This window comes from Gasterosteus aculeatus, chromosome 1 (genome assembly GCF_964276395.1).
Source record: "Gasterosteus aculeatus chromosome 1, fGasAcu3.hap1.1, whole genome shotgun sequence".
Taxonomy (NCBI): Eukaryota; Metazoa; Chordata; class Actinopteri; order Perciformes; family Gasterosteidae; genus Gasterosteus; species Gasterosteus aculeatus.
This window is the reverse complement of record NC_135688.1, coordinates 29,584,843-29,600,161: the sequence shown is the minus strand read 5'-3', so window position 1 is coordinate 29,600,161 and position 15,319 is coordinate 29,584,843.

The following is a 15,319-nucleotide window of genomic DNA, read 5'->3' as shown; positions in this document are numbered from 1 at the left end:
TCCTCAGCTTTCTGCTCCAGATCAATATGAGCGTCTCCTCGCTGCATCATCGGCGCTCAGCAGCCGTTATTAACTAGCCGCAGTAACTGTGTAGGAGGAGAAATCCATAAGAGACCATCGGGGAACGCAGCAAATATTTGTGGAGTTTATAAATCCATTGTCCCATTTCAATTAAGACAGAACCTCATTGCGGTCTCGCCCCCGTCGGCCCGCGGGGCGGCCGCGGCGTCTGCTTGGGCGCTCCAGTCGGTCGTCCATCTCAGCGGCGCGTGAAAGGCGAACAACTTTATTCGCCCCTCCGCCGTGCGATCTCTGAAGATTGATGCCGTCAGAAGTGAGACGTCTGTTGAGCCACGTGAGCGATGGGCCGCTCGGGGAAGGGAAAGTGCAGCGCCTGATGAGAAGCTAATCAGGCAGCGGCGGGGAGGGGGGGAGCAGCGCGGACCCTAAATGCGCGGGGGTGATGGAGATGTGGGAGATGTGAGGTGTCTGCGGCGAGGCGGAGCCTGTTGGAGGGGAATAATGAATCAGCTCTTTAGCATATTGTCACTGGTTGCCTTGTTTACTGCGAGGTGTTTGCCAGGCGCCCGCCCCCCCCCCCCCCCCCCCCCCCCAGGAGAAACGTCCGCTTCACGGTAACTTCTGGAGTAAACACTGATATGCTAATGCCCACGCACACACACACACGCAGACAGGAAACACACGTTAAACGTCGCTTTCATGCGACGGCTCGCGTTCTTTGTCAATATTTACTGCAAAGAGGGAGGCGGGAGGGAAGGAGGCCTCTCGTGCGTCTCATCCGCTCGTCGCGTGGAATCAAAGGGGGGGGCGAAGCCGCCAGGTTTACCCGCAGCAAACATCCAGACGGGCGACGGGTCTACCGCCATTTACCGGCAGAGGGGCTTCCGGGGGGGGTTCAGGACCAGCTCCTGTCAGCTCCTTCTCTACCTCCACCACCTCGGCCGCTCCATGTCCTGCTCCCTCCCGTCGCCCCCCCGGTAATTGCTGGTATTCTGTTCAGCCGTCGCGATGCATCCCAGTAATCAAAGGAGTGACAAAAGACCTCCTCGCTTCCGCCGCCGGGCTCTGAGTAAAGCATGATAAGCTCACGTGTCGAGGAGCCAAGGACCCCGGCGCAGTGGTTCCGCATTGAATGAGATGAAGGCGATCAAAGTGCGCACAGTCTTTTTGATTCTCGTACCCCCCCTCTGCTATGCCTTTTGAACATCTTAAGGTTCCTGAGGAAAAAAAGGGAGAGGAACGCTATTCCTGCAGTCTTCTTGTAGATATTCCCACTGCACCCCTGTCCGGGAAGAAGGCTCCCCAGCGCTTTTTAGGGGGGGGGGGGGCGCTTTGAAGCAAAGGACAAGCAGCTCCTGCCGTCGTCTGTGCGTTTGTTCAAGTGCAATATGTACGGCAGTGATCAGGGGGCCCGGGGTCTGCTTGAATGCTGCATTAACCGGTAACAAGGAGGCCTCCCCTTTAATTAGCTTTATTCACTTTTTTCATTTGAGCAGGAATGTTGCTTGTCGGGCTTTTACATCAAAAAACGGTAGATATTACAAATATTAATGCATGTATGACAATTTCCCCCCTTGAAACACACCTGTAAGTAAAAAAATCCTCCTAATTCCCCTCCCGGCTCACAGACGCCCCCCCCCCCTCGTTTCTCTGTGCCGGTAGCTGGTTACTCTGAGTTTGGGGAAACCTGCAGAGCCCCAACATTCCGTCAGAGGATCCCTCCGGCGGTGAGGGCGACGTCCCGGGCTCTCCTGTCCTCCTGTCCCCCCGGTCCGTCGGGGGGCTCCAGATCCATTGTCAGAATTACGGCGAGCAGTTCAATAATTCAGATTAGCGCTCATGTTTATTAATGTCCTACATCTGTGCAAACAACGTGTCAAGCCGAGAGTTTATTGTAATTGCCTGAGCAAACAAAACCTGAAAGAAGCAATTTCCAGTTACAATGTGCTATGACAAGTAATGAGGCCATTGGCATTCCGCCGCCGCCGCCCCGGCGTCGTGTGTGATAGATATTTTTATAAGGAATGAAGGTGCTGGATAATGTGCCGGCGCCACCAGAGGCAGCTTAGTGATTAAAGATAATCATCGTTTCTTTTTTCTTCTCTCCCCTCCTGCAAGATCTTATTAGGTTTCCCTCAGCATTACTTACTCTGACTTCCACGTGGGAATGAGCGGCGCCTTCTCCGCCATGACAACCATCAATCCGCGTCCTTGGAAGGAGGGGAAACCGCCACCACGTTGCCGCGAGCGACTCGCGGTCAAACCGTTGTGGAAATAGCTGCTGCGTAATAATCTGCCGAAGCAGCTTTTGACGGAGAGCTCCAAATAATTGGCGTTGACGCAGGGTATCAACCCGGAGTCGTCCTATCCGTGTGTAGAACACATGAGCCGTATCCGGGAACCGGCTAGTGGTGCCTGATTGAATTGTTGCTGCCAAATGTTTAATTAAATGGCAGTTGTAGGCTTATTGAATTGGGCCCGTGTTTGTACAACGGCCGAGACCTTTGAGCAGATTATGAGAAGTGTTGCGCCTTGACGCGCTCCCTCTTCCCCGTGTGGCGCTTTAACGTGATGGCAGCCTTTGTGTTCGGTCACAGATGGTTGGGGGCGACCGGGGGGCTTGTTCTGCAGGAGACGGCCGCGCTGTTCCACTGGAGCTGACGGACCCGCGAGGACTCACCGCGGCGATTGATGTCTCCACTTAGCGCCGCGCGACGCACCTAAACTCATCTCTCCTTGGTTAAATAGAGCCACGTGCCGCTGAAGACATTCATCTCCAAGCCGCTTGCGTCTGGAGAATCAATGAAATATGCTTTTGGCTTTAATGCACTCCAATTAATCTTATATCATTTCAGTTTTAAAGCCATATCAACCGGAACCAGCCGTGGACGGTTCTGGGTTCTGGGTATCGCCATCTGTTTTCTAGGGGACAAGAAAAAGGGTTTTCCCATGGAGACCACCTGAAGAACCCTACATGGCTTTGGTTCCAGATCAAAGTTTTTGGCCGTAATAACGGTCGATATCTGACCGCTTCGGCTCCCCGGCGGCACCAGGGAACGGTAAAAAAGACCCTTTGCTGACCACGGAAAGTGAAAGTAGCCCCCTGGAGGCACAGCGCTGTGTTAACTGTACGCTAAGTGCGTGTTTACAGCAGGTGGGGGCTCGTTTTGTGACAAAGTGCTGAGGTTGCAACGGCCTGATGGCTCTGGGATTAGAAAATCCCTCCTATGATTGATAGATTTATTTGTCAGTGCTGTCTGGATTGGAGCGGTTTACCCCCCCCACCCCCCCGCCAAAGCCGAGGACCATTAATCAGTGTAAATACCGCTCTTGTTATACACATATCAGGAGTCCGTACATGGAGGCGTCTGACATGGGGGGGCAGCGGCGAAGCATATTTGCAGGAAGTAGGCGTGTGACCGGATGATCGGGGAAGGTGGCGTGCGGATGTCGGCTGCTGACGCTTACCAACGGGAAATTGGTATTTTTCTGCCGCGGCGCTCAGGCTGTGCAGTTTGGGATAAAAGGATTTTGATTAATGGCTCAAACGTATATATGTCCTACTTTTCAGGAGGGACGTCTTACTCTGTGAAATATGGATGCACGCACTTTAGCTCGTGATGCAGGATCGCAGCAGAAACCCCCCCCCCCCTTGTGTGTTTAATAATAGCCGAGGGACTATTTCCCTAATGATTATCATTCAGGGCAAACGCTTATTGTGATGATTATCACACGTGTTCAGTGCTCGGCGCAACAATGGTCAAACATGTCAAATAGATGCATTTAATCTCAGTCCTTTGTCGGCCAAAGAAATAATCTGATTGGGCAGCTTCTCCAGGGTATCACCTCACCCAGGGTTTGCCATTATCTTTGCATAAATGCAGTCCGTGTCATTATTTATTGCTTAATTAGCCCGCCGCTTAATTAAATCTGCATTAATCAAAGAGACAGAGGTGGCGCTTTGGGAGCAACTCACAAATGTTACAGATACTGTACTTTTGAGGAAACATAGATCGTAAATCAAGCGTCTCTCGCTGGAATTAACTGATAACAGTTGATTGCTACTGTGCGGGGAGGGAGGGGGGACGGGGGTGGGGACGGGGGGGACGGGGGTGGGGACGGGGGGGACGATTGGTTTTCCAGGTATGACGAGACTTGAAGGTCATTCTGGGTTTGCCCCGAATGGTCTCAGGCAAAACCCCAAACAACAGACAGGCGCGCATCAAACGCGTGAATTAATTGTCCTCACGGACCCGTTTGTCCGTTTGTCTCATCCGGGGGACAGAAAGGAACGAAGAAAAACAAGACATTTGACGATGAAAAGATGGTATTTGCTCCGTGCTGCATGCGGGGAAGTGGGGCATTCTGCAGGCTGCACTCCCCTCACTCTCTCACTCTTAATGGAGAGGAGACGAGGAGTGCTCCCCTGTGGAGCGACAGAGATCGGCGGGGGGGAGGTTGGTGGGGGAGGTGCACTGGAGGAGTCGTCTCTGTGTAATTAAGGCTGCTTTAATGGGAGGTGCCAGGCAGCGAAAGAGGGAGGTCAGTCCCGACGGAGACGAGCCCCAGAACAACCTGCCCCCCCCCCCCACCCGTCCCCCCTCCTCATCCCTTGGCCCCCTCCACCCCTTTGTCCCGTGAGGCGAGGCGGGCGCAAACTCTTCCCCTCTAGCCCGCTGCCACTAAGAGGCTTTCCCTGCCAGCTCCGGTGGGGCAGGGTGCCCGGGTTAGAGGGGCAGGGGGGGGGGGGGTACGATACGGGAGCCCCTGCCACGGCACCGCGGAAAGCCTTGATTAGCTCTCCCCCGCCGGTCCAAACCCCCGCCATGCAAATGAAGGCGGCCCCGGCGCCTTCCTGGAGGGGGAGGCGCTTGTCAGTCAGGCTTGGCCGTCCCTTGATGTGCCTCCATTGTAATTCTAGGTGTGCCGGTTGTACCGCCTCAGATAAGAGGCTGATTCGTCCCCGCAGGATCGTTAAAAGGTGGATCCGCTAAGTTTTCAAAGTGACTCTAATGGGGGGAGGAGAGGGGCGGCTGGCGCTCTCTTGTCAGCTCTTTCTTAGCCCATCACAGACATTGGTTTTGAAGATTTTGCCGTCTTGACTTTATGATAATACGTAATGGGGATTCTTTGACAGTACAGTCGTCCCCTGAGGGACTCGCACCTGAAGGCTCGGTCTTCACTGTCGCTCTGTGAGCGCTGCTTCATTGCCGGCATCCACGGACATTTGCATACAGATTCTTTACGAGGTTATTTGCCAAAGAGGTCACTCGAAATGTTGCACCTCTCCAATGTTTAGTGGAATACAAATAAATTAGACTTTTTAAATAAATAAGCCCAGCGAGTGCTGCCAAAGACGACTCCTGGGTCGGGGATTTCAAACTCTCATCCAGATATTTGGTCTATTCTTCCTAATTTGAATTTGAGAGACTTCCAGATGTGATGCGGTTTTCTGGGGTCACGTTCAATGTTTCTCATCCGGTCGAGGTTTCTCTGCCTGTCACCGATTGTAGCCTAGCAACCTCTATAACGAGCCCTGCGTGACCTTGACTGGGCTTTTTCCCTCTGCTCCGTCCTCCTCTTAACAACTGCCAAATCTGCCCCCCCCCCCTCCTGACCCCCACTGGCAGAACACTACAGTCTTCATTACAGGAGAGAAAAAGCAGCGACTGGAAATGAACGGATCGCAACTCTCCAATCTCCCGTGTTTGTCATTCGCTAACACACTTGACCTCATAATCAGACTGCCGGCGCAACAAGGCAGCAAACAAGTCGTGTCATGTTATCAATTTGTCCAACGTGACAATGTAATAACAGCAATGAATGAACATGGAACTTTGGAACGCCGGCGCTGCAGATTGAAACGCCGAGGTGGGAGAAAAGAAAGCGCAATGAAGATGACGGGAAATCTAATATGAAGGAAGACGGGTGTTGACATTGCGGCTCTGTGCGCTTTACATCCTGAGTACTCTCCGTCTCTTTGTTAGCATCCCCGGGGCCGTTAGCAACAAATCCAATAAAAAAAGCATCAATCCATACAGCAAACTGATTCATTTGGGCCTGTATGGTGTTGATTTTGCAAAGCCCGTTGCGTGTGTATTTATTTATTTATTTTCCCTTCAGTTGGCTCCAATTTGAGAGTCCAAATCAATCCGTCACTCACAGAAGAAAGTGATTTCAGTGTCGGGTGGACTCAAGCAGGAACAGATCTCGGGCACATATTTCACGCACCTGACCGGCCCTCTGAAGTCGCTTTCATTCGACATTAGCGCTCCGTGCGTTCCACCGAGGCCTCCCGTTTTATTCTGCGCGCCCCCGGGCACTTGGAGGAACGCGGGAGGCCGTGAATGTGTGTACTGCGGCCAGCGACAGGATCAGGTGGAAAAGCTGCACGTATTTCAACCTCCAGGTAGGAATTCATCGGTTGTAATAGTAAAAAAGAGCTGCAAAGCTTCTTTTTTTCAGGAATAGGCTGAGCTGTTGGTGAGGATTTCCTGGAGGAAAAACTCTTAATCTGATTGGCTGTTTGAAACTTTTAATTCCACAGCTGCCAGTGTGTTGAAAAGAGAGGGTTTCTGTTCAAAAACGTCCAGCGGTCCAATGACAACGAGGGCCGTGGTGACCGGTCGCTATTTGAATGTCATTTAACACCTGCTCTCCCCCAGCTCAGGAGCTAAAAATACACCCTGTCATCTTTAGCTTGTAATTGCTGGACTCGCCGCGGCCCCTTCGTTCTGCCGGGCTCCAGCAATTACAGGAAACACAATGTGGCTCGGCTTTTCTCGCGGGCTGCAGAATGTATCTACTAATTCGCAATAAAGTGCTACAGCTGTCAGTGCATTTTCTGCTCGGTTACTTCAATAAATTGGAACTGCGAGGAGGGAAGAAACGTGAATATTGTATTATGTGCTTCCCACACTACGCGTGGGGACTCCTCTCGCAAACACAATTTGAACAATTCCATTTTCCTCAGATGATAAAATTTGACTTGTCGTTAGAGAGATAGGCCGACGCCGATGCCACGGCACCCCCCCCCCCCCCCCCCTTCCCCCTCCCCCAATAATGGATTTTGCTTTTCAGGAAACAATTATTACGGACTAGAAAATGTTTTATTTTCAAATTATGTAAATTGTCAGCAACGAAAGTGCTTGATTACAGTTGGCGACCTCGTTCTTTGTCTGTTTGAGGCGAGCCGCTGCACCGCCTTCCGTGTGCCGCCCGTCCTCTGGTCGGACCCTCGGACCGGCTTCCTCATTTGTTTGGTACCAACGGTGGCCGGGGGGGTCGCCTCATCGGCATCGGGTCGCCGATGATTTGCCATTTTCATTGTTTCCCCTTTCATTCTCGGTCCAGAGAAAAATCCCGGCTCTAATGATGCCATTGCGTAACGCAGGATCTGCAGGGTGATGATGGAGGGTCCAGGCAAAGGTGGGGAGGGACGGGGGGGGGGCGGCGTTGGCTGCGTTGTTCTGCACCGTGGCTGCGCGGCGTTAACGGCTCCTTGTTAGGCATCATTTATTAACGGAGACCATCTTTCCGTCAGCCTCGGGCTAATGACTAACGTCAATGGCAAATTTCACAGTTGTCTAGAGAAATGAATTAGATTTGCAATAAAAGGCCCCGTGGCTTGTTGTACATGCTCATTTACTGGAGCTGGGCAACTTGGAGAGATCCGAGGTTACTCCGTTAATACACCCCCCCTCCTCCCCCCTCCTCCCCCTCACTAGATGCTGACCTTTTTCTCTCATTATGAGAGGGAGAGAAAAGTGGCGCAGAGGCTTCCGGAGGACGAAGAAGCGCCGCAAACATCTTTGACACGTTCGGCAACGCAAATGAGACCCAGAGATCGGAGTGTAACCGCCGATGTTACACACACACACACACACACGCACACGCACACAAGCTGCGTGGGACCCGACCCGGACACACTCAATTCAGCTGTGTGTGTGTCTGTGTGTGTCTGTGCGGTTCAAAGATTAAGGCTCTGGCGTATTCTTTAATCCGCCCATTGAGCAGCGGCAGAGTGTGGAGGCAGAATGGAGTGGGCTCAATGACCCCCCCCCCCCCCCCCCCCCACCCCCACCCGGCGGCAGCGACTCACGCCATCGCCGCCGCCCGCCACAAAACCGTCCGTCGCCTACTTGCACCCTCCTCCCCAACCCCAAACTCCCTTTACAAAAGAACCTGTCACCCCCCCCCCCGGGGGTGCCCCGCGAAGAATGGTGGACCCCCGAAAAGCGGCGCTCATTCTCCCCACTCTTCTCTCTCCCCCCGGGACAGCTGACACAAAGCGGGCGATTCACACGGAGGGGGCCGGGGGGGGAGGCCCTCTGCTGTACTGTAGGCGGCCCTCCGTTGGGGGAGGGTGGGGGGGGGGTTGGCTCGCAGCGTGGGGTTAATTGCGAGCGAGGTTACCAAAACAGGAGCCAAAAATCAGGCCCGAGAAGAGGCCGTGGACCCGGCGAGGCCACACTGAGACCAAGTGGGGCACACGGACGAGTGAGGATTCTGCTGGTTTGGACTCGCCAGGCCGAGTGTTTGTGTCCATGCAGCGCAGCAGGCAGCATTAGCGCGGCGCCGGGCTTCAGAGCCTCCGCCGTGGCTCATTAGGGGGCATTACAGCACATTTTAGTCACTTACTGTACAATTGCGTTTTTGAAAACGGCTGCGACGTTGCGGCGTTAATACCAGCTGCTGGAGTGTTCGTCTTCAGATGATTTAATTGCCCGGCAATTTTCTCCTGTCAAAAAAAAAAAGCATCGTGCACCTCGGATGAAAACGAGCGAGCGGGAAGTGGGAGAGTTAATTAGCGACCTCGTTAGGGACCTGGAAGTGTCTGGCGGGGCCTCCGTGTGCGTCGGGGTGGGTTAGCTGATGACTGGGAGACTGCGAGGGCCTAATCTCTCATTGTGTGTGTGTGTACATGACCGGCTTACCCCGGGCGTTCACACACGCATCCACATGCAGCGACATCCATCTCTTTATTTATAGCGGCGGACCTACAACACAGAGTCCAACGTGTGACGCACAGAAACCAGGCACACCGACGCCTTTCGCTACGCTTCCCACTAATTTCTGAGCGAGACAAAATTGTATGAAAATGAAGCACGGTGGAAAATGTCCGTGTCCGTATCGGACCAAATGAAGGTGATGTGCTTTGATGCCGGCGTGTATCGTCGGGTCACTTTGCTATTTTCTTCTGTCAGAACGTAATCAGGATTTAATATCATCATTATGTTGCCTTTCTTCAGGTAGTGGTGGGAACTTGCTCTGCTGGGTTCTCTCACCCTCACAAACTTATTGAATTACGCCTCATATTTATTATTAAAGGCGCGTCAGCGTAAATAATTCTCTGATCACCAAACGGCTCAACGGGTGTTTCTCTGTGTGTGGTTGAACTGGCTGGAGGAGAGTGGGGGGGGGGGCGGTTGAAGGTCATGGCTTGAGTTTGGAAGATGAAGCTGACCTCGGAGAATGTTTGTTTTCTTTTTCTTTTGCGCACAAAGTTTGGCGTCGTCTCCGTTTTTTTTGCCACTGAGATGAATTTCTGCCCCTTTGATTGCACTTCGAGCTCATTGCCAACAGAGAGAAATCCCCGTACGTCAGCTTTCGGACTCTGTGGAATTATCCGAATGAATGTGCTTCATCACAGCCTGCTTTACATTTTTATTCCTTTTGAATGTAGCCTTGCACTTTTCAATGGCAACGCGCGCGTGTGCTGACAAATTGCCGTAAACGGGCGGAAAGCATGCAAATGCAGCAAGGAGACAAATGTCCAACCTTGTGTTTAGTCGGATGCTAAGGTCGTCCAACCCCCCCCCCCCCCCCCCCCCCATCTATCACTGTTCTAATCAGCTCCACGCAGCGCCGATGCACAGCTCGCTACCTGCTGCCTAGATAACGCAGGGTGGGAGGGAGATAAACAACAAACCGATAAAGGATTCAACAAGTAAACATTCATATTGCTCTGCAGCCGGTTCTGTTTTGTCCGGCTCTGGTGTGTTCGTCCAACACGCCCCCTTACACGCTTCTATTGTAGTGTCTGCGTGCTCCTAAACGGGGGTGTTTGTTCGGCCTGTCAGGTGTAGACGGAGGGGATTGACCGGGGATCGCAGACCTGTATTTGAAGGTGATTGGAGATGAGTTGCGTTTTCTTTCTCTCTGGGGTTGTGTGTGTGACTCGGCTGCAATTGCAGTTGTCTCTTCAGACTACAACACCCAAGTGCGTAATTGAAAAAAAATAGAGCTTTTTCTGGGGTTTGACTTTGCATCACTTGTTCTTTTCTATTTCCACTGAAATGGAAACCCGAGCCTGCTTCTTTCTTTGTGCTGCCAACGCTCGAAGGGGGCAAACCAGACAGTGGAATTAGAGCCTCGCCCGCGCAATTAAAATTGTATTATTGCTCGAGTGTGACCCGGCCCAATTTAATTGCTCTACATGCTCAAAACTGATTAATACATACAGTCTGTAAACAGCCTGGGCGACGACGGCCAAAGATACGGTTAGTTGAGTGCATTATTTCCTGCTAAGATAAACATTTGGAAAACACATTTGGCTCGCCACGTTGGATTCCTGAGGCCTCGGCGGCGCCTCATTGTAATAACTCTAAATGAAAGATCAAAGCCGGCGGCGTCCCGAGGGAGGACGTCCTCCCGAACCCGCGGAGGAGAAGAGCGGCGTCCCACGCGAGGGGGGGCCCCATCGATCATTCCGGGCCGGTCCGGCTGCTATCACTCGCGCACCTGTCAGCGCGTTGCTCGGGTATCCGCGGTGAGACATTTTGTCCCCCAGACAGGACGCGAGTCTTGCCAAAAACCTCGCCCGGACAGCTCGAGACGGAGTGCGTGTGCGTGCGCCTTGCAAGTGAAAGCGGCCTGACGTGTGCTTCAACGTCCTCACAAAAGACGGATAAGACACAAACCGTCCTAAGCGAGCTGATCCAGTCAATAGAAAAGTCCACCCGAGTATTTTGGTATAAATCTAAGCGTGTGATTTTGTCCTTGTGTGTGTCTTTGTGGATGCTGCTGTCCAGCGGCGCAGGCTAAGCGGCCGCGTGCTCATTAATCTCCGAGCGCGTGACGGGGCAGAGCGGTCGGCCAAGCTGCTGAATGTCTAAGCGGCGCGCTGTGCGTGTGATTTATCGGGAGGAGCGTGCATTAGGGCCCATTCGTAGCCATTAGCCCGGACAGCTAAGAACGCAGCAGCCAAGGGGGCGGGGCCTGCGGGGAACGGGGCGGAGCCTGTGGGGAACAGCCTGGCACATGTTCACCAGGATTTATGGAGACCAACAAATGGCATGCCAATAAGAGTTTTGATTAAGTGAGCAGGTTCCACGTTGGCGGCATTGCTGCTATGGGGGCGTCAGGTCCACGTTGACATCATCTGTCAATCAAACAGCACGCTCACTTCCTGCCCAACATACAAAAAACATGTAGATTGTCTTCCTTCTCATGCAGATAAGACCGTGGCAGCAAAGGGTTAAACATTCCTCCAAGTTAATGAACCAGCTGCAGGTTGAGAAGAACAGCGGTGCTGCGCTCGTGGTTCTGGAGCTGAGAAGTTGGAGAACACATGCACGCACTCATGGTGCAGCACGGTGTTCCAAATGTGACATTATAAAGAAAAGACCAAGATGCAGGACGTGTCACTGGCCCATCTGTGAGCATCACAGCCTCAATCCGAACTGTGCAGAGATACACACAAAACAAAGCACGAATAATAGAGCTAAAAAAGAATCACAGGCTGTAGAACACATGAACATTTAAAGACATTCATGAATGTGATCAGGCAGATCAATAACAGTAATCATTTTCAGGCTTTTGCAGAAACAAAAAAAGGAAGAAGGGGATTGAAGTTTTGCAAACATTCGCTGAATGTTTGCAAAAGTTCAATTTGAGATTTGACCAAAAAATATCCCTTTCTGCATATTTAGATAGAAAATGCTTTCAATTTATTGTGTAGCCTTGGAAACTGTATGTGGGCGCAGCCTGTCCATATCATCCGATGTCAGTCCGTGTCAGTGGCAGTGTGAATAAGCGAGGTGGGCGGGTGGGGTTATGGGGGGGGGTCACTCTATTTTGGCTGAGGTAATCCATCCATTGTGTTGAACTTCTTCATCTGTATCAACTCATTGAAAACGCAGCGGCCCTGTGGAGTGAAACTGAGCCTGCCCGGTCCTTTCTTCACAGGGGCAACGAGGGAGAGAGCGAGTACCACTGGGCGGTGGGGGGGTAAGGGGGGGTTCTGGGGGTCTGTGAGGGGGAACTTCGGACGGGGGAAAAAGGGGGTAGCGGACCATGGGAAAAACACAATCCCTGGCCCCTCTATAGCACTTGTTCCACCCCACTTCACCCACACACCCACCCTGTGTGTGCCACTTGTCACTGACCCTTGCAACCCCCCCCCCCCACCCCCAATCTACCCCCCCCCACTCATTCTCCCCAAAGCCTTTGAGCCGGGCTGCAGATGCACGTCAGCCTCCCCAGACGAACCGCACCCGCTCGTCCTCCTCCCGAGGCCCGCCGACCTCCAGCGTCTCCGGGCCCGGCCTCCGGCCCGCGCGCCCGGGGACGCTGAAGCGTGTTGGGGGCGGGGGCCTCTGCCCGGACCCCCCCGGTATCCAGCCCCAACGAAGAATGGGCCAGAGGGAATGAAGAATAACAGAGAGGATCCCTTTTCTCTTGTTGGGCACAAAGGCGAAGCAGGCCGGGGGGACGGGGGGGTGTATTAAGTGTCCTGCGTGTACGTCTCATCTCTCGATTATTGCTGCAACATGCGCCCTCGGTGACGGAACAGCAATTAGAGTGAGGCATCCGTTCCCTTCAGCGCCAGCGACAATGTTAGCTTTCATTAAAACACACGGCGGAAATACTTCTGAAATGAATCATTACCACGGACCATTAGCCCGTCTTCTTCCAATAATTGAATTTGTCAGCGGTATCCTTTCAACCCCCCCCCCCCCCCCCACCGTCATATCCTGATGATGAAGGCGATCGCTGATTCCAGTTTACAGGAATATCTGTTGCCCCTAATTGTTCGCTTCCTTCTTCTGCAGCCTGTCAATCACTGCTGTTGATGAAGCTGACTCGGGTGATTAAGCATCAACGCCGACATTACAGGATTGATTGAACGTGTGACGGGCTCTTATCAATATCATTGATTAATTGTTAGTGCGCGCCGTTTGGAGGCTTTAATCGGGAGTAATCGCAGTGGAATGACGCCGGGCTCAGTGGCAGCGTTGGCGCTCAGACTTGCGCCATGTTAAGCGGCATTCGATGCTCCTCCGCCGTGTGAAATGTAGAAATAATGGCGATTGTAGCAGCGCCCGGGGATTTCTGCGTTGGCTAAAGTCATGACGCAGCACTTGGGACAAAAATGCAAATCTGCATTCCAGCATCGCCGGCCCCGTTCCTGAAGTTAAGCTCCTCTTCTTCTTCTGTGGTGCTGAAGCCCACCAGAGTCCTCAGAGGGAGGAGGAAGGAAGAGAGGCAGCCAGCAGGGGGAGGTAAGACAAAAGGAAACGTAGAGGAGAGCCAGAGAGGGAGCAGGGGAAGGGGGGGGGGGGGTAAACAGAGGAAGAGGACGGGTGGTGGGGGAGGAGGGGGGGGGGGGCGGCTCTCTGCTGGGGGCTCCTATCGATCCCAATGGTTTTTGGTCGTACATCAAGCGCGCCCCCGGCTGAGTGGCAGCCCGGTCGGACCTCCCTCTTCGCTTCAGAAGGCAGGGTGGGCAGGGTGGCGGGCGGGGGGGGCTTTGGCCTTCTCTATGTCCAGCTGAGGGCTACAATACAGTATTTTACCAAAAAGCACCACCGCTGTACTTCTACACGGCTGACCTTCTGTAAGCGGGGGGGGGGGGGGGCGCCTGGCTAATAAACATTAGTGCTCACTTGTATTAATCAAAAGGGCTCGTTTCAATTTGGAGGGAAGACGCTCAATGTCACCGGCTGGATTGACACCGATGGGCGGTGTCACACTAGAAAGCGTAACATCGACCTGATGAACGCGCTCAGCTGCTGCTGGTGGGGATAAAGGTGACTCCACCACGTAAGATACAGCAACCCCTCAATGTCCCACAAAAAAAATAAAAACGACAGTTCAAACGAACAGACTTCTGCACATAGACGGCACTTAAGGACAAAGTCGAGCAGCGTTGCCCTCTAAGCGCCGTTAGAAATAATAAATGGCGTAGTTCATTTTCAGTATCTCAGTCTATTTTCAGGGTGTCGCTGCTGTGAAGTTTTCCCTTTGCCGGAGTCTCACTCGCTGCTGTTTGGGGGGGGGGGGGCTCTCACTCTACCTGTACGGCCCCGCTGGGTTCTAAGCAAGTAACTACTTCATTTTGCCGTGTTGCTGGTCCGGTCCTTTCAGGATCATCTGGCATCATCATTGATGGCTGCCGGCTTTCTGTCTGATTACAATCCCAGTGTTGCAACATCAGCGCACTTCTTACTTCACGCGCCGCTTGCTGTCAATCATCTGACACCCACAGGAAGTAACCCTTCAGACTCGTGCTGCTTTACAAACCGTACTGTCACATCCAGGGTCGCTTTTTATTCAGGACGTCTTTGTGAGCCAGCGGTTACTTTTCGGGCTCCAAACCGGAGAAAGCCAACGAGGAGTGAGAGGCGTTGATGGCGACGCTGGAGGAGATCAGGGAAGGTGTCCAAGGGCCCTTCAGCCTCGTTTCCCTGAGACGAGCAAGAAAACAAAGGATGTGTGGTTCAAGGGGAGGAGAGGTTGCTGAAGGAGGAGAGGAGACGGGGGGGGGGGAGGTGCTACAGCCGCCCCGGTGAGATTTGCTCACAGCTGCCTCCCATCCTCAACGGCCACTCCGGTCAAAAAAAAAAAAAAAGGGCCCCCGAGTGGCGAGCGGGATCCATTTCAGCGTGGAGAGCCCACACGCACAAAGCTCTGAAAGCCGCTCTTATGCCACGTCTCGGTATCTCTTACCTGTTAGCCCGATTAATTATTCCCCCAAGCACAGGAGCCGGGGAAAGGAGACACCGCGGATGGGCCTGCGAGATAGGGCTGCACTCTCTCACCTGAACGAGAGAGGCCAGATAAAGAGTGGCCGGGTGGGGGGGTGAAGTGGAGGTCTGCCCCCCCCCCCCCCCCCCCCCCCGTCGTCTCCCCCTCTCAACAGTAGAAGGCTTCAATCCCCAGCTGTCTGCCTAAGTTGCTCTCACAATCCACTTTCCCCTTCTTGGGCACCTCGGGTCGAAGGGCTTGTTGGCGGAAGCAGCGATCGCAGCGAGCGGGAGGTCCATCCCTCCGTGCCCCCCGCTCGCTCCGACCA